This window comes from Odocoileus virginianus, chromosome 34 (genome assembly GCF_023699985.2).
Source record: "Odocoileus virginianus isolate 20LAN1187 ecotype Illinois chromosome 34, Ovbor_1.2, whole genome shotgun sequence".
Taxonomy (NCBI): domain Eukaryota; kingdom Metazoa; phylum Chordata; class Mammalia; order Artiodactyla; family Cervidae; genus Odocoileus; species Odocoileus virginianus.
The window spans coordinates 9,996,964-10,022,366 of NC_069707.1; the positions used below are offsets into that span (position 1 = coordinate 9,996,964).

Here is a 25,403-nt window from a genome sequence, read left to right on the forward strand (position 1 = left end):
ACTGAGAAACAATTTAGAGAGAAGGAATGCTGATCCTAAACGTCTGAGGGGCACAAGAAGTAGGCTATTAATAAAGAACAAGCCAGGATAGCCTGCACAACCTGGAAAAGTCAAGAACTAGCATCACCAGGCTAAAACCAAGGTAATTAATTGAAAGTCCATAAAACCAAAGCATCAAACCATTACATAGCACCCTCATTAGATAAGGGAGAGTGTCTGCAGACATAGAACCAGAAATCTTCAGGGCTCCCAGGAAGGAGACAGCCTAGGAGATGGCAACATGCTGGAATCAAGTAAGTACTAAACGCTGAGATCTGAATCCCTTCCCTAATCCAGCTCCAGAACGTCAGTATCCAAGTGTAAACATCACTCACCATCTCTCCAAGCAGAAGACTACAGGTACCACTCCAGAACAAATCAACTATGAACTCCAGGGAAAAAGACTTTCACACATGAACCTGAGAAGTCCCCAGTGAGAAAGCTGGCTGACAACAAGGTGGCCCAAAACAACGCCTGTCAGTCCACAAGTCCAGCTCACATGAGAGCGTCCCATTAGCAGTTCAAATATGGACACTAATTGAGCGAAGCCTCTGGCATAAGAGACATAAAAAATAAAAAGAATAATTCAGAAGAAACAGAGACAATACAAGGAACAGAGAAACTTTTTTTTTTAAATAGCTTCTATTTCAAAGAGGAAATAAAAAGATATTACATCCATGAAATAAAGGATGCTATAAAAAGATACAAAGCATAAACACCTTGAAATAAAAATATAAAAAGAAAAAATTAATAATCAGGTTTTAGTAAAATCAATGCTATCACTTAGAAAACAATAAAGAAATGGAAAACTCAGTAGGAGAAAGAAAGGATCAATCTAGTTTCCAAATCCAACAGGCATTTCAGAAACAGCTAAAGGGAGAGAAACAAATCATCAAATAAATCTCATAATTGCCCAGAAATGAAGACTAGTAGAAACTTAGTGTCCAGCACAGTGAAGAACAATAAAAATCCAAAGAAACACACTTCGTTATTTTAGAATATGGGTGAAAATCCTAATAGCGCCTAGAAGGTAAGGGGGAGTAGGAACACATTAAGAAGTGAAGTCGCTCAGTCGTGTCCGACTCTTTGCGACCCCATGGACTGTAGCCTACCAGGCTCCTCCCTCCATGGGATCCTCCAGGCAAGAATATTGGAGTGGGTTGCCATTTCCTTCTCCAGGGGATCTTCCCGACTCATGGATCGAACCCAGGTCCCTGCACTGCAGGCAGACACTTTAACCTCTGAGCTACCTGGGAAAGGACCACTCATCAAAACAGCATCTAATTTCTCAACAGCAACACAAAATGTGTGAAGGCAAGAATATCAAAAGTTAGGTTTTATTTTTTTAATTCTTAGAGAAAATTATTTCCATTCCTAGATTATTTTTATATAGCCTAGCCAAACAATTTAAATGTGAGGGTATACCAAACATAACTTAAAAAAACAAAGTCTAAAAGTTCTACCTCCCAAGCACACTTTCTTATGAAGTTACTGAAGACTGTGAACAATCAAGTAAGTGATTCATGAAACAGAACATCCATATATAAGAGGCTAAGAGAAGAGTCAGAAAAATAAAGAAGGGAAATCCCAGGAGACATCTGTGTACATCTAAAAGTAACAACCACTCCAAATTGGGATAGGAGACTCTGAAAATTCTAAGTCTCTTGGGAGGAAAACAAATGGCACTGCAAAAAAAGTATCTGGGACTATCCTGGTGATGCAGTGGACGAGAACCTGCTTGCCAATGCAGGGGACACGGGTTTGATCCCCAATTCAGGAAGATTCCACATGCCTCAGAGCAACTAAGCCTATGGGCCACAACTATTGAAGCCCGCTCACCCTAGAGCCTGTGCTCCAGAACAAGAAGCCACCACAATGAGAAGCCTGCACACCACCAAACAGTAGTCCTTGCTCACTGCAACTAGAGAAAGTCTGTGCAAAAGCAACTAAGACCCAGTGCAATCAGAAGTTCAAAAACAAATAAATAAATATGTTTTTAAAAAGTGTCTGACAGATATGACAGCATGGAAAACTGTCTTAGGGCTGAGCTGTTGGAGTATGAGGAAAGATCTAGTTGAATGTTCAAAGAAAACAAACCATGAGGAAAAACTTAGGCAAATTTTAACTCCAGGCAAAACTAAAAGTTATCCAAGAAAGTGTAATTATGGTATAGAATACTACTTGTCTTAATATGGGCAGTACTTTAAAAGATACAATAATGAAAACAGTAACATTAGCTTAACCAACAGTCGAGATATAATTTCATTGGGAGGGTGATGAAGAGTGGGAAAGAGAGGGTGTAAAGCAAGTTATAATCATCATTTACTCAAAAGTCATTAAAAGATACTAAATTGAAGAATTTGAAAAATAACATATATTAATGATTGTATGAATATGAACTTAAGGATATATAGACATATATAAATTTTCTGTGAAAAAGATAGTTTTGTTCGACTTTTTAATGTTACCCATGGGTTATATATACTTTTCTAAATTTTATTTTTGAAAACTGAAAAAGGGACAGATATGTGTCTTTAACTTAGTTTTCTCATGTTTTATTCTATACACTAGACATGAAGAAAGGCAGACACTGTCCATTTCCTAATTTCAATTAACTAGGCCATTAACTACCTTCCCTTCCCCACTTCTGTTTTTGTTCCATCCCCCAGTCGTGTCTGACTCTTTGTGATCCCACCAACTGCAACACGCAAGGCCTCCCTGTCCCTCACCATCTCCCGAAGTTTGCTTAAGTTCATGTCCACGGAGTCCCTGCTTTTATCACCCCTCAATAAAACCAAACTCAACCAAGACAAAATTTGCCCACCCTGCACATCCATAGGTAAAGTGGGTGTGAGGGTGATCTTAAAGAAAGAGCCGTATGAGTCATTCTCACAGTCAGGACAGCACAGGCATCATATACAGGGTTACAAAGGAGAGGATGCTTGCTAGAAGTCTCAAGATATCAAGACACCTTTTGATTTTTCTGCTGAGTCATGAATTAAAAACAAGCACAGTGGCTTCACTCAACTGCCAGGATGACAGAGATCTATACCAAAATGCAAATATCAAGATAAATACTGAGTAGATTTACCATGAAATTGTTTCTTCCAGTGAATGAATATGATTTAAATTCTGAGATCCTGCCTTTAAAAATGAAAGGAATTTTCTCCAAAAACATCAACCAAGCTTATGCACTACTTTACAAGTTGAAGGCTCTTCAGTGCTTCAAGCTAAAATCTCAGCTACCTGCGTATGGAAAACTACTGCCCCCTCTGCCACGTGCAGGCTCCACACGGCTGCACAGGGCAGGCCTTCCCTACAGTCTGCAAGGCCTTCCCTCGGCTGCACAGTGATCCTCCCGGGGACTCCTCCAGGGCCTCAGACAACAGCACAGAGCTCATTCCACAGCACCACTGAAGGGACTGCCTCTGCCACTCAACTAGACACCCCCTCAAGGGAAGGCACCATGAATTTCACCCCCATCATCAGTACTGTGCCTGGCAGATAAAAAGGAGCTCAATTCTTTCCCAGATATACTAGTCAAATTACAACATTATAATTATGGATATAAGCATTATAAGACATTTTGATGAGTGTTTAATGAGAAATACTAAAGTTTTACAGATAGTTTCTTTAGAATCTTTTAACTTGGGTGGTAAAAAAAAAAAAAAAAAAAGAAGAAGAAGAAAGAGACGCTACATTGCATTCAGCATTTAAAAGGAAGAACTAACTGACTAAAAATAATCCATCTGTGTATTTCATGCAAATCTCTAAAGTTCCTGGACCATTACCAAACTCAAATTCAGGTAGAACAAGTAGCAATTTCTAATACCCTCAGTAGCAAAGCAAAGGAGTAGCAGCCTCCTGTCCCCCTGACCTCCCACACCTGTCAGTGGGCTGGGTAGTTTCTCCCCGTGGCAGGACATGGAGAGTATACAGCTGAGTCAGTTTGTCTAACAGCATATTCTGTATAAGGGAAACAGGATTCATGGGAACTTGACCCAGAAAGGATGAAAGTTTTCCACTAGGCATTTCAGAGGGCTTCCCTTGTGGCTCAGCTGGGTAAAGAATCTGCCTGCAATGTGGGAGACCTGGGTTTGAGCCCTGGGTTGGGAAGATCCCCTGGAGAAGAGAAAGGCTACCCACTCCAGTATTCTGGCCTGGAAAATTCCATGGACTGCATAGTCCATGGGGTCGCAAAGAGTTAGACACAACTAAGCGACTTTCACTAATAGGCATTTCATCAGTTATTTTAGATGGCCGTTTTATTATAACATGATACAATATATAATTATCTCTGAAAAGTTGGGATCTCTTAATCAAGAATTTTCCAATGATATTCTAAGCAGATAAATAATGGAAACAGTATTGACAGAACTACAAAAGTAAAATTCTAAAATCACAATCAGGTAATATTATCAACACTACTAGCTTTCAGGATTATTCATTTTACAAACTGAGACATAAGCACTGAAGGCATTTAAATCTTCTTTCATTCATTAAGCAATTCAACACCAAAAAAAAAAGGGTTTACTTTTAACTTAAAAATGTAAATGTACTATCATGTACTTTTGAGTCAGCTGCTATCTGCATAAAAAATGGAGAGAGATTTGGAGAAAATAGAATAACAGTTTGATTCTGCTATTATAAGAAAGTCTGAAAAAAATGTGTAGCTGGAAAAATAATATATCACATTTAAATATATCCTACTGGAGGGTAGAACTTATGATTCTCCAAAGGAACTGGTTCTTTTTTAAATTAACAAAACTCTCAAATTCTTTTTTGAATTATATTAATGAAGATACTCCTACCAAGGAACTAAATAGGATTTTAAGTAAAGATCTACCTAATAAAGTATCACAGTGAAAATAACTTTTTACATGATGACACACAACAGTCTTTAATATTTGCATTGCAGAAGAATGAAGAATTTTCATGGTGAAGAACTGGGTTCTATACTATATACTGGGACACTGGTGTTTCTTTAAAAACACTAAAATGATGTCTAGCACAAGTTTACTCAGTAAACTCAAAGACAATAGCAAAATTTATGGAAGAAATAATATTCTCTCAGTATTAGTTTTGAGGGAGAAAATGGCTGAAAAGTTTCCAAATTTGATGAACTGTAAACACATAGATCCAAAACAGTCAATGACAAATATAACTACAGCCACACAGTTATACATATGACTACAGTCATACCATGACCAAATTGCCTAAACCCAGTTAATAAACCTTAAGGGGGCTGGGGGTGGGGAAACGACAGGGGACACACCCCCACATCCACATGTTATGTAAAGAACAAGACAGAAAGGAAACCAGAAGACAACAGAGGAGTGTCTTCAAAGTACTGAAAGAAAAATACTGTCAAACCAGAATTCTATATTCAGTGAAAATATCTATCAAAAATGAATAAATCATACATTTCACACATAAACTACAAGTGATTTTAAAAACGATAAACTGAACGTCAGTAAAATTAAAGGCCTTGGGGAGGGAGTCTTCAAAAGACTCTTTTCACTCTTTAAGAAAGTGAAAAGATAAACCACAGACTGTCAGAAAATATCTGCCAGTTATATCTGATAGAGATGATATATATCTGATAGCCAGGATATATAAAGAATTCAAAAACTCAATAAGACAAAATAAATTCAATTTTAAAATGACAAAAGATTTGAACAGACATTTCCCCTAAAGAAGGTATACAAATGGTCAATGCCACATAAAAAGAGGTCCAATATCATTAGCAATTAGGGAAACATAAATTAAAACCCCAGTCACAACCACAAGAACAGCTACAAAAAAAGAGAAAGCAAATACTTGTTGGTGAGGATGTGAAGAACAACTCTGCTGGCAGAAATGTAAAATGGTATATTGCTACTTTGGAAACCAGCTTAGTAGCACTTTCTTAAATTGTTAAAACAGAAATTTACCACACATTCTAGCAAAATTCCACTAGTAGGTAACTACCCAAGAGAAATGAAAACATTATGTCTACAGAAAGACTCACACATGACCGTTACTTGCAGAAGTATTCATAATAACCAAACAGTACTCCCCTGTCCATGGGGATTCTCCAGGCAAGAATACTGGAGTGGGTTGCCATGCCCTCCCTCCAGGGGATCTTCCCAACCCAGGGATTGAACCCAGGCCTCCTGCATTGCAGGTGAATTCTTTACCATCTGAGCCACCAGGGAAGCCCAAATATCCATCAAACGGAGGGTAAATGAAATGTTTAAGTAGGTAATTAAACCTATGATAATAATAGCAAAAAAGCCCAAGGCGAGAAAACAGTATACTACTGTAAGGTTCTTACACTACCTGTGAAGTGGTATAATAAAAGTCGAAGATAGGCTGCGGTAAGTAAAAATGTATATTTGAAACCCTGAGGCTGCAACTAAAACAACACAACAAATCACAGCCAATAAATTCTATGTTCCAGGTGAAGCTACCCACTGAGTAATAACAAACCTGCCAATATCTAACAAAAGGTAAACTAAAAGATAGAGGATATTTTTATACATGCTTTCATTTGGCTTTTTAGTTATCTTAATTTCACTGACATAATATGTCTTATGTGAAGATGGCAGAGAATAGTATTGGAGATCCTTTTCTATTCTCTTTATGTTTTCAAGGAACAATTTAACCTTTGCCCTCTCCAATCTTAGACAAAATTGCAACACTTTGCACTCTACTGCCACATAATTAGCCTTCCATGCACATTAACCAAACAAGATTATTTGCTATAACACTATTTGATAACCATAATTCAACAAGATTTAAAATAGGCATGCTGCAGAAGGAAGAGTCAATAAAGCTTTCCTTGTGAGGAAATAAAAAGTGGGAATAATGACTGTAGCACTCTCATGGCTTCCTTATTACAAGGTTTATAAAGCTAAAGCTCCTACAAGTTTTACATGCTTTAAATCCCTGAAGTTTGTAGTCAATATGAACTTGTTTAGACTGCACATCTTAATTCAGAGTATTAAAAGTAAAACATACATAAGACACTTTTGAAATATGCCCACAGTGAAAACTAAAACTTCAAAACTACATCACAGTTTTTACTTCACTTGTTCCCACCCTCTCAGTGTTTTCTGGTTCTCCTAAACTCTGGACATTGTCAGTCCCCGAGTGAATAACATAATTTTTTCAAGTCAGGTGCCCTTTGGGAAACCACATCTAACTTAGTCAAACAAGATGTTGTAGAAAGATGTTCCATAAGGAAAACTTTTGAGATAAAACAAAAATCTGTTTAAGCCATATAAAAACTAATCAGAATAGCCAAGAAGTTTGGGAGTTGTAAATAAACAAAAGCGTTTAGACCATAGCACGTTTTCATCATAACCACAAATATACATCCCAATATTTTCTTCTCTATTCATAATCACAGTAAAGAATTGTCACTAAATGGTCATGAAAGAATTTTTAAACAAATTTGATGTTATTTAACTATTGAGATAAATTAGTAAATCAAGTCAAACCAAAAATAAGTGTGTTCATGGGGACAGCAAGCACACTGATTCAAGGAACGGTTTTGGAGAGTTAAAAATATAAATGGAATATTCTTTATTAATTTCACGTGCCTCTAACTTTTTTAATAGTGGGAATTCTGTGATGCTTAAAAAAACTTAAGTTCCTCTTAAATCAACACTAAAAACTGGTTTCAGTGCATAAAAGTAAAAATATATATTCAGGAAGATGAGCAACTTAAGACACTCACTAATAAAATAAGCCTACATATCCTATTAAAATGCATTTAAAGTAATTTATAGAAAACAATTAAAGCACAGAATTTGAGAACCAGAACGGATATTAAAACTCATTTAGTCGGCTCTTTATTACATGAACTTATAAACCATATTCACTTTCACCAGCACTGCTCAAAAGAACCTGCTGTGACAAGAGAAACGTTCTATATCTGTGCCATCCAATATGACAACCACTAACCACATGTACTAACTTAACTTTAAATTCTTTAAATAAAGTTTCAAATTCAGCTCCTCAGTTGTACCAGTCACACTTCAACTGCACAATAGTCACACATGCCCAAAGGCTACTTGCAGCACAGCACACCTGAGGCTAACGCTTCTCACTTATACAGTATATAATGTGAGACTACAACAACACGGCTTGAATAGGTGCCAATCAATAAACTATGACTTATGTCTAAGATTTGCCCATTTATTTCAAATACAATCAAAATACAAAAAAAAAAAATCCTGAATTTAAAGAGTCCTCTTTAAAGTTCCATGTTCTCCTCTCCCATGTGCTGCTTCACCAAGCCCAGTATCTTCACCTTTGTTCCTCCCTCAGAGCCAGAGAGGTTTCTGCTCCCCTGGGGGTCCACCAGCGATTGCGGCTTGAACCCCTGCCTCCTGCTTCCCCTGACTCTACTGTTCTTTAGTTTCAGCATCTCCCTCTTCCTTAGCTCCTTCCTATTTCTTAAAGCTAGTCTGACCTTCTTTGAAAGAAAACTTTTTACTAATAAACAATACATGAATTAAAAAAAAAAAAAGAGTGCTCTTAACAGAAATTTTTTTAACCAGAATTCCTAGGATAACCATTTTTGGTGGTTCTGTTAGAAGACTGTTTACTTCAAAGAGAAGTATCTCTGAACCACAGTCAATTCCATGTCTGAGTCCCACAGGTTCCTTTGGCGAGATCCAGTCCCATTATGAACATGAAGAGACTGCTGTAAATTCAACTGCTCACCTGAGTCCTAAATGATTGCTAAGGAGAGAGCAAGGGTCTCCCTGAAAAGATGTGACAGACAGCCTCCTATGTTAACAAACAGTGGGTAAGCTTCTCAGTCTAGAGGACTGATTTCAAACTACGGTACTCAAGTTTAGTCTTACCTGCTTACTAAATGTTCATCCTTCACTGTTACTAAGGAAACTAAGTTACTAAGATTACTAAGGAAAAATTCTTAATAATGTAGATCTGTACTCAGAGAGACAAAGGTGAGGGCAGCAGGTGAAACAGACAGCTCACTGCCACCCCTCACTCACTGGGCTGACATTGAGCAAAGCACCAGGCTCCCAGGGGCCTTCAGGTGCCCCCACCCTGTGACCCCCATCTAAGAAATCAAGTTACCAGTTGAAGCCATTTACTTCTTACTTTTGGTTGTCAGTCCCTCAGAGGTGCTAAGTGCTCAGAAAAATTTGAACTGCTATTGTTGATTACATAGATACGAGCTAAAATTCCTTCTAGAATTTCCAATCTTATAATTTTTATTAGGAGTTCTAGAGGAACTCACCTGTCAAGTAAATTTTTTTTAAAAAAATTACCTTGGGCTTTTGAACTGTTACTCTTCAAAAATTGTTAAAAGTTCAGAACTCTATAAACTAACGACTGTAAATCATTCCCAATCCATTCCCTTGCTGTGGTAGGTCCCCAAGATGCCCAGCCCCTGATGTAAATACCTTCAATAATCCTCTCCCCAACACTGAAACATGTAAATTATCATATATGAAACGAATCGCCAGTCCAGGTTCGATGCATGAGACAGGGTGCTCAGGGCTGGTGCACTGGGATGACCCAGAGGGATGGGGAGGGAGGTGGGAGGGGGGTTCAGGATGGGGAACACACGTACAACCATGGAGGATTCAAGTCAGTGTATGGCAAAATCAATACAATATTGTAAAGTAAAATTAAAAAAGAAAAAAGAAAAAAAAATCCTCTTCCCAAGAGCACAGAAGGGGCCTGTGAATATGTTGGGATATTAAACCCATGATTAAGTCACATTACATAGCAAGGTCAGAAACTCTGCAGAGGAAATTAAGGTTACTATTCAATTGACCTTGAGTTAATCAAAAGGGAGGTTATCTTGGGTGGGCCTGTTCTAATCAGGGGAGCCCTTTTAACAGGGTCAGATAGACTCCCTCCAGCTGGCCTTGAAAAAGCTAGCTGCCATAAGTTTTACAGCTGTAAGGAAGATAAATTCTGCCAACAACCTCAGGAGCTTAAAGGAGAACCCTACGCCTTAGATGATACCCCGGCCCTAACTGATGCCCTGGGCAGAGGACTCAAAGGTTTTCTCTGGATACACACACACACTTTGCTCAGTAACTCTGTTACATGATGCTACATTTTAAAGATAAGAAACTTGAGGCTAAATGATATGGGAATAAAGTCCTAAAGTAAGAAGGACTCTGTTAGCTCTTTGCATTAGGTAGCTCATATAAATCTTCCACCAGTAAGTACAGGAGATTCATTTTACTGAAGACATGGCAGTTTAAAAAGAAGTTATAATTTTGTAAAGATCACAAGTAAAAGCAATCAAGAATGTCTGAATTCAATCTATTTGAATCCTGAGCCCAAGGCCACCCCAAATTTGTTTTTACTCTATGATAGTTATTCTTTTTAATAATTAGAAATAAATTTCCAGGAATGTCACCTACAGTGAACTTCAGGACACATGAGGATGAATGAGAACACAGTCATTTATATGTATGCCTAGCATCAAAGTTTCCCTGGCTAAGGAAACCAGTAGCAAGAGAGGAAAATCATCACCCAGAGAAAATAAGCCATCCACACTTCGACACAAGACACAAACTAGGGCAAAATTATGTTTCTCCACTAGAGATTCAGGAATAGGCAGGATGGTCAACACAAGGCTGAGAGAGAACCAGGTCTGACAGGCAGGCAGTACTGAGCAAGACACAAACACACTTCATAACACTCAGGGAACCAAAGCAAAATCTGAGGCAGCTGAAGGCAAAAGGTACCCAAATTGTTCTATCATGTCAGTGAAAACAGACAGAAAATGAGAGAGAAGTACAGCAATACAGGAGGACTACAGGACATTAAATAATGTTTCACCATTAGCTACAAGCAGTTCTGTAACTAAGGATCTCTCTTTTCAATGTTGTTTACTAATCACAAAACTTTGGCAGAATTAATGAAATGGGATTAAAATAGTTTAGAACAAATTGCTAATATTTTAAAATTTAAAACATCACAGCAGACTTACTAAGCAATCTTGATTAAAATCGTAAAGTACATTTTGAGTGTTAAAGAATGAAATGTCACACGTTTTTTAAAATGTAAAACCAAAAGTAATGTTCTAAAAATTCAGAGCCTTTATTCATAGTAATTAAATACAAAATTCTATATAACATCTACATTCTATAGTTCACTAATTGACACTGAAAAGGTAAACATTAATTTTCCTTATAAAATCTGAATTGCTTAAACCTAGAATTGGTTTGTCTTGTACCAGCCAACTCAAAAAAGCATAGAATAAAAAGTAAGCAGGACAGAAAAAAACTAAATTGAAGTTATTGAGCCTTCTAAGTTATTAGACATTGTTTTATTCCTTAGAAAACCAGAATATAATAATTATGTACGCTTTTAGCTCCTATTTCAATAAATGTTCTAGTGTTCAAGTTGCTCTAGACACGTGAAGCTCACATATATTAATTCATATTTCTATACTTAAGAGATTAATAGCTATAAAACTAGTACCACTGAAATAAGGTGGAATAATTGAGTTCCCTTGACTGGAGAATCCCCCAGAGGAGACTGGCAGGCTATAGTTCATAGGGTCACAAAGAGTTGGACACGACTGAAGCGACTTAGTATGGCCGGACACAAGGTTAATTAACTTGGCTTTTGGGTAACTATTATACGTAAAGTAATTGTTGTACTATTAAGATTCTTAAAATTTTTTTCCTGAAACTCCTTTGCAATAAATACAGAAAATTCTGGCTCACTGACTACCATGAAGTTCAGTGGCTTAAACAAAACTAATTCAAACTACACTCCCTCCTCTAGCTGGTAGTCTTAAAACATAAACCAGCACTCAGAGTGAACGTACAGCACAATTCCAACCAGTCCCACAGTACACCTCTAACCACTATCCACCCTTGGGCTGGAATGGGATATAATTCTAGCCTAAACCAAAAAACTTATTCTGAATAGAGATTTGCATTCATATTGAATATTTTCTGGAAAATTTTGTTACACACAAGCACAAATAAAATCGACTGAGATATTAATAGCAGTACATTTTTTACTTGGTGTCTGTTCTTGAAATAAAGAACAGAAAAACAAACAAACAAACCAAAAAAAACCAAAAAAGTTACACTTTTCAAGTTCACCTCTAAGTCAAGTTCTTTGGAACCTGGAATGCATTTTCTAGAAATACACTAAATTGAAGTTAACTTTCTCAGCTCAAGAACAATTTTAACTCATAAACAGTACCAATGTCACCAGAATCTAATCATCCTTCACAACAGTGCTTCCCTCTGGAGCAAGTCATCAAACTGCAGGCTGAGGGTCCAGCCTTCATATGTCCAGGTTCCATTCACAAGTTGAGAGAGATCTGTTCCTATTCACATAAAGCAGCCAGCACAGAACTTTAAGCCAGAATAACCATTAACAACAAAAATGAGCTACCATTAACTGAGGTGCTGTACATACGTGGTCTTAAGTAATCCAGACAATAATCTTGTGAAAAGAGAATTTTATTCCCATTTTCAGCAAAACAAACAGGTAAAAAGTCAAATATATTGCTCAGATCACAGGACTGCAACTGGTGGTACTGAGGTTCAAATGCAGAGCCAACTAACCTCAGCAGACTCCATCCTTATAACCACTGGTTATTCTTATACCACTCAGTGACTCCATTCTTAAAACCACTTTTGAGATTAGATGTCATCCTACACTCACACTGGAGATTTCTAAAAACACATGTAAAACCCAAGAGCAAAGGTAATCCCAATGGGGCTTCTACACCAGACAAAGTGATGGTGATGATGAAGAAGATGAGCATGAAAATGATGCAGGAAGAAGAGATAAAATGCTTAAGTTTACACTTTCCCTTCTAAAACATTATCTCCAAGGAAGAGTTACTTTCTGGCCAAGGTCAATGAATCTTCTGCAAATGTTTCACATCTTTGTATTATATTTTTCAGATTTCTCATCACTAATATTATCACCCTCAATTTCCCATTTTACCCTCATTTTTGTAAAACATTTGTAATGTAAGGGCAAAATGAGCAACAACATTGAAATATTTGTTTCAATTCATAATACTCAGTAACTAAAATTAAAATACTGGATACCAAGCAGCATTACTAATAACAATGGTTTAACAGAGTCATTTCCAGGTGATGGACAACACCCAGGTGTGGTATTCAAGGGTGTCTAGCTAACAACACAGGAGAGAGGGGCTCTGTACACACCAGCAGTGCTCACGCCAACCCAGCGGGCACAGCAAAGAACACAGGGACTGGGAAAGGTCACCAGTGACCTAACGTGAAAGAAAGGACAATCCTTGCTCCTAGGACATAGTGAACAGGCAGCAAATTCAGTGCCCAAAAACCTACACACATCTAAATTTTGTGTACATCTTCTACAAAGATTTGGGCTTCCCTGGTAGCTCAGCTGGTAAAGAATCCACCTGCAATGCAGAAGACCCCAGTTCGATTTCTGGGTTGGGAAGATCCCCTGGAGAAGAGATAGGCTACCCACTCCAGGATTCTTAGGTCCACCTGCAATCTGGGAGACCTGGGTCCAGTCCCTGCGTTGGGAAGATCCCGAGTGGGCAGCATCCCACTCCAGTATTCTTGCTTGGAGAATCTCCATGAACAGAGGAGCCTGGCAGGCTCCATTCATGCAGCTGCGAAGAGTCGGACACAGCACAACACAGCACAGCCCGACAAAGATTTACCTAGCTGAAAGAAAAACTAAGTTTTGTACCTGAGTTCCTATTGAATGGATCAAAGTTGTTTGTGAATCTTATTTCCACCACTGTTAAAATAACCGCAAGTCCCCCAAAGGAGGTTCACACAATATTGATGTTTCAAATACAACTGTAAGTTGATCTTCTAAGAAAAGATAATTTCAACTCATTGATCAATTCAAACAATATTAAATACATTCAGAGAAATCTAAAGCTTAAATTTTCACTATGAGAATAACAAATACAATATATGCTTTAACCTGTAACAGCAGATTAGAAATTTTTATCTCAATGAAATATATAAGGTAAATTAATATTACTATATTTTAAAACACGGAAGTAAATTTTATGCACCAATTGTACAAATATACACCCATTCCTTCCCTCTTTCTCTCTCTTTTATTCATCATTCAGAGAGCAGTGAAAATCAGTCAAAAGAGGGAAGCATTAGGAGGGGAAAAAAAATTCCATTTCCAAATTAATCATTGATGACAGCTGATAAATCTTCATGACTTTGTCATATCTATTTAATGATATTTCCTATGGTGATTCTTGTCTTAATACTATGACTATTCTTATCTAAAAAGTGTGTGTGTGTATACATGTACATATGCATGTATGAAACTAATTTGTATCCAGTAATGCTTATCTTCAAATGTTCAAATGAAAGGAATATTTCGAAAAACAACAAGAATATTACGAGTTTTTAAAGTCCCAAAAAGAATAGGCTTCTGTATCTCTAATGATGGTTGAAATAAAATCTTTAATCAAGGCAATTTAAAAGTGGAACAACATTATTATCATTAACGAAGAGCAAATACAGTGGAAAAAAAACCGGACTAAGTTATCAAAAGAGCTAGAAAAATAGGCTATTAAAAGTTACCTGTGTTTGTACTATAATAACTCATTCCACAAATTGAAACCACCCCTTCAAAGCATTCGCACTCTCCAAATAAGAAGACTAAGGAGACTTTAGCGTCTTGGTGTACTGTGGACAGCAGCATACAGTAAACAATAAAATACACCATGCTTGTCATGCTCAGTCACTAATCTGTGTCCGTCGGACTCTTTGTGACTGCAGCCCACCAGGCTCCTCTGTCCATGGGACTTTCCAGGCAAAAATGCTGGAGTGGGTTGCCATTTCCTCCTCCAGGGGATCTTTCAAAACCAGGGTAGAACCAGCATCTTCTGCATTTCCTGCATTGGCAGGTAGATTCTTTACCATTGAGCCACCTGGGAAGCCCAATAAAATATATACCAATAAACAATAAGATATTTGCCCACTCAAAAGTGTTAATATGAATTTCCAGTTAAGCGAGAAATCGTTAACTACAATTTGTTTGGCTATAGGTCTACCTGGTTGAATGGTATGTTAACAATATATACAAATGGAGACTCATTCCATTCACTGGAAAGAAAATGGGCAGCATATTCTAAATATCTCAGATACTATGAGAAGCTATAGTCTCTCTGCTGAGGTCAGAGATACCATCCAGTTCTGCTAGTACTGTATCAGCAAGCAGTAAATAAAAGCAAAGCATGTAGATATACAGAGAAGAAAGCTCAGTAATTAGTACACAGAAAGTACATACTACCTACATCTTAAAGACAAAATAAAGTAAGTTTAATCTGAAATTTCTCAGACCATAGAAAAGATTATTAAATTTTCACATAATCAGCAATAAACTCCAAAGTACATTTAAATATGACTTCTGGATAATCAAGCTAACAACAAAAGAAGTTTTATTGTTCACAAATTCCCCCTAAAGATAATTAGCTAACTATAAAGTTATTTATATTTGTGTAACAAAGCTTTTCCCCTATAGCGAAATTACTATGGTTTTAAACTTAATATAGGTATTCTAAGCTTTCTACAACTATAAATATATACTCATGAACCGAAGTGCAAATTTTGCTTATTCCTAGAAAAACAGTCAGGGAATAATCAACAGTTATTTTTCTTAAATGACAAACACTTTGCATGCTGTTAAGATAAAGTAGAAGGGAGACTGGTGAAGAAAGATAGCTACTTCAGAGAAACAGGCCTCATCCAGATGAGCAGAAGTGTTTGTGTGAAGGTGGAAAACATCAGTGTCATATTCTTAACAGGGACAAGCCTAGATAAAATTCAGAAAATAAACTGTGCCGTCACATTAAACCTATGAAAGCACTGCTAAATTTTATTACTTTGAACCATATTTTTTTAAAATAAGAAACTCAATCATAGCTACTCTATGCAAAAAAAAAAAAAAAAAAAAAGGTGGGGGCGGCAGTGGATAACTGAATTTCAAAGTGCTGCTAACCGATGTCTAACACATGGGGAACAGAATACATATGTAGATGTATATTCAATGAAAAAATAACTATTATGAAATATTCATTTGGAAAGTAATTAAGTACAGCAATTTAAAAGCTAACCTTTCACAACACAAAAATCATCATGCAGCTTTGAGATGAACACATCCTTATGTCCTCTGGTGCTTATTACACTTTATTTAGCACCTCATCCATGTTAATATTTTGAGTGTCCGTATATTTTTCAGTTCCTACAAGCTAAAATAAAAAAGAACCAAAGAATGACTCTCCCCAAATATCTGAAACAAAACCTTTAGAGACCACATAAGCTTTAGTAAGTCTTCCTAAAATATGAAAAATAAGCCTTTTCAAAAAAGAGAATCCATACTTCAACTGAGGTTAAACTGTTTAAAAGAGATGGTTTAAAAACATATCCTGTTTCTTGCAAAACCATTAACTCCAAATTTACAATTTTTACAAGCACAGAAGCACATAAACACATACATGCAACCTTCTATGACCTGAGTATACACATGTGATTATGTTATCAAAACATAATTTAAAACCATAAAGCTCACAAATAATCCTATCCTAATTTTCCCTATACAAAGTATCAAATTAGTCAATCAGTAGTCTTGGCATATAAACATGAAGAGATTTTCCTTTTTTTTGTCAGGCAAAGAAATTAGTAGTATTTTAGGCTTCACTGGCCCAAACAGACTATTAGCTTCCATTTGGCCATTAGTCAAACAAGCAAAGTGGTCTCTGAAATGTCCCCAACAAACAGCAATAAATTTTCAAAATGAGAGTTAGTGCTTGCTTTTCTCATTGGGAAGGGACCCAAAAAAGTTATAGTATATATAAAGCGTATATAGTACATCTGTGCAAGTCTCATACTACTGATGTCACAGGGAGTCTTGACAGCTCCTACTCCTGAGGAGCCAGAGGTTGCAAGATGAGTTAATAAGACATGCAGCTGAGTCCAAGACAAGGCCAGGCCCGGAGAGGAGGGAACGGGACACAGGAAGCCAGAAAGCAGAATCTCTACAATTCTTTCCAACACAGAAAAGATTCTGAAATAGAAACAAAAGCATGATATGCAGGAAGTTCTCATTCAAGTGTTACCCATGAGAGTGTCTTCCCACACTTGACAAGCACGTGTTTATTCTGAAGACAGAGAGAAGAGAAAACTGTCTCAGAACCCAGACTTATGCCATGCCTAGTTCATGCTACAGATTATCTGCCATCCCCCTCAGACTGCTACCCTTATAAGCACATTAACATTTTTTCTTTTCAAAATAAACATGATACAGTTTCTGTAAACAAGAGGAATCTCAAATAAACACATTCAGAGAAAAAGTTTGTTTTCAGGAATTGTTTGTTTATACAACAAACTCTTCCATGGTCTTGGTTTAAAGTAGCATCTGATCATTCTTAATAAATACCATTCAGAATTTGGAAAAAAAAAAATCTAAATATCATTTTGAGCACTAAAGATCAATATAAAAAAAGAAGACAGCTCAAAACTGCAATGCTTAATTATACAGTATATTTAGGTTTTATATTTTCTTAAATGTGCTCATTCATCATTCCATACAAATACTATGCAATCATTTAGAATGATGGCATACAACTATATTTGATAAGAAATTATGTTCAGTTTTCCAAGCAGGTTATAAGTTAGCACACAGATGATAGGGACCCTTTTTCTAAAAGAAATTAATTATCCATGAATGTACACAGATAAAAAAATCTAAGATACAAAAAATGGTAATCTCAACTTTATAATGAATATATTATTACTAACATCACTAAAATAACCAGTAAAGCCATTTTTAAACAAAGAAAACGTCCATCACTTAACTGTAGGCTTCTTTATTTCCTAATCTAACTCCACATTCCTTATTTGATGCAAGAATGTAACACAGTTGAAGTATAAGTAAAACATTGATTTTTAAACATACTAAAATAAACTGAACCTATCAAATTAAGTTATGTCAACTATAAGCTAAAGAAATTGACACAGGCACAAATTCTGAAACACTAACTTCTAAAACTAGAAACAAAATTAAGAAATATTTTACCTTGGTTTTATTTTGAAATTTTAGAAAGAACTGTTTAAAAATAATTAAGGAGAGGAAAAGGAAATTTGAATTTACTGCTGAATTGCCATTTACCCTTTTGTAGTATTTTTAAAGGAGAATATATGAATATATATACATAGAATTATTCTAGGAAGGAAATAAATCAGTATATTCATTCTTTCTAGTAAAAATAGTTGATTTATTTTTCTAAGAAAAAATACTGGCAGGCTACTTGTCCCCACCCCCACATGATGTTTCTTACTTTGTTTTGGAATACACAGAAATAAATTTTCTTTTAAAAAACGTATTCCTCAGTAAACAAAACCTCAACCATACAAGATCAGACTGAAAGCTATCCTTTAGCCTGGTGTGGCCATTTATTTCTAGTTCAAGAAACAACTAGCAAATACTAGCTGAGTGTGGATTTCGCATTCAACAGGAGATAAAAGCTATGCATACAGTGATCTTGTCCTTCACGCCTAATTTCAAGTTTCTATCAGGAGGTGACTCAAGGGGTGACCATGAGAGAGGGAGCGGGAGCCGGCAAAGGGCCTGGCACACGTGCTCCTGGAAGAGCTCCAGGTCTGTCACCCCAGATGAGGACACAGGCTCGGAGGGGCGATACTAGCCAAAGGGCAACAGCCAGCAGGCAGCTGAAAGACTGGACCTGATGCTGTGCAAAGGAAGTGACCTCGGCTTCACGAGGAAGAGCCAAAGTCACAATTTTCTAAGTCAGCATTCACTGTCTCCCAAAGGTCCTTACTGGTTACTTCTTTCATTTCACTCTCCAAAATACACACCTCAGTTGTATGGAACAGAATCACATTTTTTAAATGTGGTTTGGCTTGAAATCTGACAGTGAAAGAAAGCTGAATAAGGCTAAAAACTAGCTTAGTTCTAGGTCTTAGTTCTTAGGCCTTGGGGCCGGGGAGCTCAGCCCCAGAGGGAGCACCGATCCCAGGCCTTCCGTGCTGGGCGATGCTCTAAGTGAGCAACACTTCTCCACAAGAGCTGAGGGCCGTGGGGCTTCTTTCTCTGATTTCTAGGATTTCTAACCTTTCCTCTGAGAACTCAGAAACTTCAAATTTAGAAATCAATGTTCCATTTTACAAGTATACTTGTTACTCTTTAACAAGTAAAAAGGTGGCCCATTTGGCAACGATTTTGCAGAGTGGCGCCCCAAACTGTACAAGAAAACAGAGTAAGCCCTCTAGACTCCCCGTGCTCTTTTTGTAAGATGCTCAGGGAATAATTCTGCTTTTCACTGAACAAAATCACCCAAGTTCAAGCCTTAAAAAACACAGGAAAGTGTTGTGTGCCTATAATTCTAAAATCCTGTAACTTGGCTAAATCCAAACCTCCTAGTTTACCAGGCTCTTTCCTCGCCTACCCCGAGAGTAATTTGGGGTTCTCTCCCATTTAACAGCTGGCCTAGCAGTACATAAAACTAAATGCAAAGACTAGAAGTGAAATTGTTGCTTTAATTTTTAAGGCTTTAGCCAATAGCTGCCCTATGGAAACTGACTCAAAGGAATGTACGCCAAACCCACACAAACTAAATACAATTGCTCATAAACAAAAATAGTGCTTTTAAGGGCAACATTTTGCCAATAAAACAAAGTCTATGCATATTATTTCTTGCTGATTGAATATAATTACCAAATGAAAATATAACTTTTGCTTACTATAAATTTGGATAAATTATTTTAAAAATAATAATTCCATTATATCAATGCACAAGGGAACTCATTTACAATGATTCAATAAAGCACATCTGTCATACAAACAGATGCCACATCACACATGTAGAAGGCCTAATTCCTCATCAGAAAACAAAAATTACTGTTTTATTCTTAATCAAAGAAATTTAGGAACTGTAAAGTTAAGTGAAATACAGCTTTTAAAAAAATCACAACAGTAGTTTGGGGTGAACATAATGTTCTTGGGTAATCAAGAAGTGGATAGTCTTCAAAGACAATTCTGAATGAAAATTTAACCAGGAAACATGGGCAGCCACAGAGCAAACCAGAGAAAGAGACAAGGTGTGCAGACTTCTCATGTACCAGTAACAATTAAAGACGGGCCCGGGGTGGGGGTAAGAAAGTCAATAAAACTCAACTCATTCAAAAAGTAGACTGTCCCTGATTTGAGAAAACAAAATGCTCTTCTAACAACCAGACTGACTGAGTGCTCTTTAAATGCCCTTTAGATCAACAAAGAGCGACCACAAGAAGAAATCATTATTCACGCTCCTGCCACCCCCATTTTAAGTTCATACCTTGGTGCTTTCTCAGCAGAAACAAAGTTTTAATAGCCAAATGCTTCGTCTGTATCTGCTGAATCACTTCTTATTCTGAACAGTGCTCTTACAGATTTCATCCAACTCAACGACATACAAAGAAAACTACAGTGGGAGAAATCGAAAGCTTTAAATATTATTTCTTTATTAAAGGAATGTGAGGAAGGATCCATATTTGAAAAACTGACACTGTATTTAAAAGGGCTGACTGAAGATAATGTAGTCAACAACTCAACTCTACCACAGTTACACTCTTTTGAAAGACTTCTTATAAAATATCAGTAAACTAAAATTTTATTTAAAATAATAAATAAGACAATACATCCACCCTTTGAAGAGTTTTTAAGAATGAAACCCTATACACGGTAACGAACAACTCAAATTAGCAAGACCTGTGTCCAACAAAGGGAAGAAATGGTCATTTTCTTGCTTTTTCCTCCTTTACAGACTAAACAAAGAAGCAGAATATTATACTCAACCATTAAAAAAGAACACAAGCCAAGTATTCTTATTAATAGAAGAATTCCATTTTTGCAGATCATTTTTCCTGTGCAAGTCTCACCAACTCATTTAATAACCTTCCCATAATCTTATTAACAAAAGTATGATAATTAAACTGTCTTTGAGGTTTTGTGTTTAGTTTGAGGCATATATAAGTAGTTAATGATTCTATCTAACTAAAAATTCCAGATAACAACCAGGCTGGAAGAAAGAGAAGGGGGCTTCTTTATTTTTCCTTACGTTTCAAAGTACTTTGCTTCATTAGTGAACTAACTCCCTATCGCTCCTGTCCTCATCTTCTTTTGTGCTTTGCTTCATTAGCTGGACTACAATCACTCCTTGGTTTTAATAGAGGTTTCTTAATAGAAATTATCCAGATTACTGACTTTTCCAAAAGGCAAGGGGTGAGGAGAGAGAGAACTACTATTTCTCAAAAAAGGAAAGAGAAATCTGAACTGTAATTAAAATAATGACTATTCAAAAGAAATACTGAACACATTTGGAGAACACTTAAAAACCTCACAACATGATGTGTAAATGCATACATATCACAACAGAACACGTTTGCCGAAAAGTGCTTCATAATCTCAGGGACTCTGGATTTCTTCATCTTTCTTCAAAACAGGAATGTAACCATCATAATAGCATACTACAAAGACTCAAGAATTGCTTAGTAAAATGAATTCATAAATTCCCATTCTCCCATCATAAATAAAGCAAATTAGGTTTATAGACTGAATGAGTAAGAACAACTAGCAATAATAACCCATCCATCTACTTTTGATGCTGAAGTGTACAGTATGCCACCAAATCAAACAAATATTGAGAAATTATTATTACTTATTCCTAGTGTTTTCCTCTTGGTGGAAGGTGGGGAGAGGTAAACAGTTTAAAAATAAAAAGATGTTCCCAGGTGTGGGATAACAACTAAGGCAGGGGGAAAAAAAAAAAAAAAACCCAGTCAATATTTAACCCTTTGGTATTAGAAAACAGATATATCACACTGACTATGCCACGACTGTTAGAATATAGTATTTAGGGAAATGAACGTAGACAACAAGCAAAAGTTGAATTCTGAAGGCAGTGACGAGTAAATCGGAAATCCTGGAACATATTATTCTAACTACATTATTCTGAATGTAAAATATAGTTCTTATAAAAATTCTAAACATGTAGAGCACTTAAGAAGTGAATGAAGCAGCTGCTTTTAAATCTAAGAAGAAGGCACTATCTGAGTACAAATTCTCTAACAGATACAATATTCCAGTTGTCTGGGTGACTGGGAAGTGGCTGTGATATGGACTGAGTGAAACATCCAGGTTTCACTGGCATCATCCTCTTTATCATCACCTGGCAAATGAGGAAATCAGCTTGAAAAAGTCAACAGTCCAGAAATTTCCTATCTTGCCTTGAAACTGTCACCTACTCTCATGCTCTACATATAAAATTATCTGAGACTCACGGAAGAAAACTCCTTATTGCACTTTACAATTAAACAGAAGGAAAACAATCCTAAGTATCAGTAAACTCCGTCCACATTCAAGGGCAATTACTGACAGCACCACAAGCTCAACCCTAACCTATTTCTCAAACATAACACCTAACACCCAAGTTAAGAGAAAGATGCCAAGTGACAGGTTTAAGACACTTTTCATTCCACACCCCAGCTTAAACCTGCACTGTGGACCTGTGGGCAACCAGAATCCCGGGACCCCACATGGCATGCTCTGCTCCCTGCGGGTCACGCCACTGCCTGACCTCAAGTCTCTGTGCCCAGTGGCCCACACTCCTCGTAGCCTAAACTCACCGTGACACACTGTGTACATGGCGGGGCGGCCAGAAAGCCTTACTGTACGGGTGGATACCCTTACTGTATGCACCTCTGCAACAGTTATGTCCAGTAAACATTGATAATTCAAAGTCCAGAGCAACAGGAAAGTAGAAAGACATGTAGGCATGTCAGCTTTCTAACCTCTAAAACAGCACTCAAATGCACAGCATTCAGTCACTGGGTGCACAGTTATCCTTATTGCTACAATCTTGATTTTCAACTTGTATGCCAAATCTGTACAACAGATAAATTCTACATCTAAAGTATCTTGGTACCTATGCTCTCCTGTACACGTGTACGAATGTTACATTTAAATGCTAGTTTACAATGCACTGCAAATCAATGATTTATAATGCCAAGAACTTGAAAGCCTTAATGTAAATAAGCAAATTATTTTCACCAAATCCACTTTGGAGTAAAAACATGACTACACAGGATCCACAGTCTAGAACTGCACTGCCTAGTAATGGTGGCTATTACCCACATGTGGTTATTTAAATTTAATTAAAATTTAAAATTCAATTGCTCACACTAGCTGTATTCAAGTGCTATATAGCAACACATGGCTATTGGAGAACACAGATATGGAATATTTCCAACGCTGCAGAATGTTCTATTGGACAGTGCTGATCTAGAATATCCAAAAGTTCCTATAACATAAATTTTTGCTACAAATGCTATAAACAGGGAAATATTAAAACCAAAACTCACCCATACTTTCCCTTTGGGGTAGATTGATTTAATGACTCTCATTTAGACTTTCAATGGAGTCAGAATTTGCCCTTCCCTCACCTCAAATTCAAGCCAAAGCTGCTGGTCAATTAGAGAAGCTTAAGGGCCACCAGACACACAGTGCCTACTAAAGGACGGAGGAGGGAATTACGTCCCTAGAGACCACCTCTAGAGGCCTACTTTCCACCTGCCTTCTGGAAGCAGCAATGGTCTGAAGCAATTTTTGTTTTCCAGTGTACACACAAAACTTAGTGTCAGATTTTTCATTTGTGAGTGTTCTGCCTCCCAGGTAGCTCTCTCTAGAACTAGAACCCTGGCAACTGGAGAGAAAGAAGGTGTGCATATGGGTGTGGGGAGGGAGGAGATGGTTTATTATTTAAAACAAGTCTAAGCAGAAATTGTGTACCTACCCTCCACGAATATATGAAAGGGCCTGGGACCCATTCACAAAAGAATGTCTTTTTTGTTAATGACCCACTAGGCTCACCCTTCCCCTTCCCTGGCACAGGCAGTGCTGAGCAAGGACACAATGTCCCCTATCCTAAGAAGCAGGTACTCTGGTCTCTGTCCCAGTACCAGGCCCTCAGCACACATCTTCTCCAAGGTTTGGATGCTCAGAAGACATTACACCCATTTTAACTTCCCCAGTACCCAGAACCTCCACAGTTCTGGACAGATGCTGATGAAAAGTGAAGCCTGAGGCATGTGTCAGATACACAGATAAATACAAAGAAATGTGGAAGTAATAGAGGAGGCCCATGCACCCACTACCTGCTATCTCCAGTGACAATCCTGACAGAATAGGCCATGGCTTCTGGGTCTCATTACCTGAAATCTTAGGCCACTCAAATGGGATGGCTTCATTTCTAAGACTCCCAACAACCAGGGGGACTCTCTTCTGCCTTGGACCTATGACAGTCAGGGTTCTGTTTCTAGGGCCCTTCTACCTTTTCTACATGTTTATCCTGTTTCTCGTGGATATAGAGAAAAAGCCAATGCATACAATCGGCTGCAGCAATGTTAACTGGTTTACAAAGTAGATTCTCTTCTCTCACAGAGAGTTAGGTTTGATAAAAATAAAGTTATCTAAGTAGCAAATTATGTATAACTTTCAATATTATAAAGCTTTTATATGTATTATTTCATTGCAAAAATCATGTATAACCCAAAATGAATAATTCTGAAAAGTAATACTATAGCATACACAATAGGAATATGCTTCTACTTGTTCTGGATACCCACCCTAGCCACTGACCAAATGTCGTAAGATAGTGCTGTGGTTAACATGTTGGGTGTGACCTAGAATATTTTTATTATACTTGGATGAATGGCAAAACCAGAATATTAAAATGTTCTGCATTTGGTCCATTTAATTTTTTATATCAAGAGCTATTATGAGATAAAATTGACAGATGACACAAAGTAGGAATTATACTAAATAGCTGTATATTGTCACCTTGCTTATTTAACTTATATGAAGAGAACATCAAGAGAAATGCTGGGCTGGATGAAGCACAAGCTGGGATCAAGACTGCTGAAAAAAATATCAATAACCTCAGATATGCACATGACACAACCTTTATGGCAGAAAGCAAAGAAGAACTAAAGAGCCTCTTGATGAAAGTGAAAGAGGAGAGTGAAAAAGTTGGCTTAAAGCTCAACATTCAGAAACCTAAGATCATGACATCTGGTCCCATCACTTCATGGCAAATAGATGGGGAAACAATGGAAACAGTGAGATACTTTATTGTCTTGGGCTCCAATATCACTGCAGATGGTGATTGTAGCCATGAAATTAAAAGACGCTGCTCCTTGGAAGAAAAGTTATGACCAACCTAGACAGCATATTAAAAAGCAGAGACGTTACTTTGCTGTCAAAGGTCCAAGCTATGGTTTTTCCAGTAGTCACATATGAATGTGAGAGTTGGACTA

The 25,403-nt window shown here is 37.1% G+C and overlaps 1 protein-coding gene across 9 annotated transcripts in view; it reads right to left on the reverse strand.

Annotated features, from left to right (window-relative positions):
• Window positions 1–25,403, reverse strand: part of ARID1B (AT-rich interaction domain 1B) — a 412,333-nt gene that overhangs the window by 217,457 nt on the left and 169,473 nt on the right. The window lies entirely within an intron of this gene.